The sequence below is a fragment of the Alexandromys fortis genome, unplaced genomic scaffold (genome assembly GCF_014885135.2).
Source record: "Alexandromys fortis isolate MF-2015 unplaced genomic scaffold, M_Fortis_MF-2015_v1.1 scaffold_28, whole genome shotgun sequence".
Lineage (NCBI taxonomy): Eukaryota > Metazoa > Chordata > Mammalia > Rodentia > Cricetidae > Alexandromys > Alexandromys fortis.
This window is the reverse complement of record NW_026067901.1, coordinates 8,880,264-8,882,836: the sequence shown is the minus strand read 5'-3', so window position 1 is coordinate 8,882,836 and position 2,573 is coordinate 8,880,264.

Sequence of the window (2,573 nt, the reverse complement as noted above, 5' to 3'; positions counted from 1 at the left end):
CTCTGTTGTGCAGTTTGCTCTTCTGTGACTGATCTGGAATTGTGACTTTTCCTTGTTCGCATCCTGAGGCAGGAGGGGCAGAAAGAGGGGCTATATCCTGGGGTAGAGGAAAGAGATCTCCCGCGGCTGTCACCAACCTGGAGCCCGGGCCACGGTGGTGATGGAGACTCCTGGGACATTCTGGAACAAAGAACAGCAGAGCAACCTTTCTCATCCTCAGGCCAGGGCAGGGCATAAGGCAAAGTGTCCCATCTCCAAAAGTCTTAGAATGATCTACCCCTGAGCAAGAGGTGGTGGGTGGCACATACCTGCAGTCCCAGAAAACTGAGGCAGGGGGGATGACAATCATGACCAGCTTAGCCAGTATAGCAAGACCCTGTCTCAGACAATAAAACTACCCCAAATTAGGAAAAAAAAAAAAAAGGACCCAAGCCTATCTCAGGAAAGCTGGAGGCATTATTTAAACAAAGGTATCTCCGCATCCTACCCATTCCCAGTCCCAGAAGGACACCCAGCAGGATCAGAAGTAGGGACAGTGGAGTCTGACAGGCTTATTCCTTTGCTCCTAGCCAAGAGTCCAAGAAGGGGAGAGGGACCGCAAATGACAAGGAGAACCAAACCGACCAGAATTACAAGTTCAAGACCAGCCTTTGCTACAGAGACTCTGAAAAAAAAAAAAACTGGGGGTGGGGTAGAGTGGGCATCAATCACAACCTGGAAATAGGTACTTGGTACAGGTTCTTCGCACATGTGATTTCACCCAAACCTTGCAATTGTCCGGTCAGAACACAGGGTTCCGAAAGAGTTGTTTGTCCCTTGGCAACTGTTCACAGCGCTCGCGTGTGCTTTCCAGCACCGCCCTCCTACCGCCCCGGAGGAACGCTTCATTACTCCAGATGTATAGGCACTCACACAGGGGTCAGCGACACGCCCCGGTGACTGCAGTAAGAATGCTCAGAGTCACCTTTTGAGTGACCAGAGAGGATCCCCAGTTAGCAGCATCCTGAAAGTGCCCCTCTGGGCCCCCATCCTTGTCCTTACTCAGGGTTTGTATAATTCAGGCAATTCATCTTCCTTCCAAGATGAACCCGGTGGACATCGTTTGGCTCAGTCCCTTCACTGCTAGAATAGAGACCTTCGTGCATAGAGAGGCCAAAACAGGAACTGTGATTGGAGGTGGTTTAATAGGAGCCTAACAAGACAGAAAGGCAGGCTGCCTGGAAGAAACCAAGCAGGTCCAGGATAGGTCTGGGTACAGCAGGGGCTCGCCAGGGTCAGGACTTAGAAGCACCAAGTCCCTGTGTTCACAGAAGGTCTGGGCTGTGGTGGTCAAAGCTGGCAGGCATATGAATGGGAACTAGAGAGGCCCCGATGCAAACCCCTGAATCATGTGTCCTGTGACCCTTGAAAGGCAGTGGGAAAGGTGGGCAGTGAAGACAAACTATGGGATCTGGAGCAAAGATGAGGATTCAGACCCAAATTTCCAAGGACCCTTCTTGGTACCCCGGATCCTGGGCAAGGTCTAACCTTGCACTTCTCTTGAGCCGCGTGGTCTTCAGCTCAAGAGGTCATCTCTTCCTCCAGCCATCGCCCCCATACGTCTTTTCACTGACACTCTGCATTCTTCCTGCGAGGACTCCCAGACCTCCTGCAGGTTGATCTCTAGAATCCCATGGGTAGTTAAGGCCCCTGAGCCTCGGAACTTTGCCGTGAAGGGGGAGGACCACTGGCATCTTTGTGCCGTGTCAGGAGGTTGCCAGTTATGACCCTTGTATCTGGTGTGATGCCATCCCCACACTGCGCTTGGCTACACTTGACTACCTCGCAATGCCCCCATGCAGAGGTTCAGGGGCAGTGCAGCCCTCCCCACCCCACCCCTTCCTAGCTGTTTTTACACTTAAAAGTCGTTCTCTCCTCCAGAACCTAGCCAGGCACCAGCACCCACCCTTGATGGCTTTGAAAGTCATGACTCTAGCCTTCTCCAGGGAACCTTCACCCTCATTTGAGCATGGAGCACACGGGACACACTGGAGAGAGTGTGCAGCCTCCTAGAGCTGACTTTCCCCGGGAAAAGAGAGAGAGGGAAACACATCCAGAAGGGTAGCTAAGAAAAGGCTTGCTGCAGCTTACCTTTTAAGTAGTACCGGGGTTGCTGGTGGCTCAGCACAATTGCATAGGGAACCCACTGAATGCAGTATCATCTCTAATGGCTTCTAACCTAGGACTCTCGCCCTCGGCCCTCACTGTACCTACGTGTCTGCTGTCCTATTCCCTGCTCCAAGTTATCACTGCCCAGGCAAATTGTTTTTGTCTGCCGGATCCTCATTATAAGTATATCTAAGGTGATAGATAGCATATGCCTTTAATTCCAGCACTCAAGAGGCGGAGGCAGGTGGATCTCTGTGAGTTTGAGGCCAGCCTGGTCTACAGAGCAAGTTTCAGGACAGGTTCCAAAGCTACACAGAGAAACCCTGTCTCGAAAAACAAACAAACAAACAAAACAAAAAATCCAAGTGTTTTTTTTTAAATATTTATTTATTTATTATGTATACAATATTCTGTCTGTGTGTATG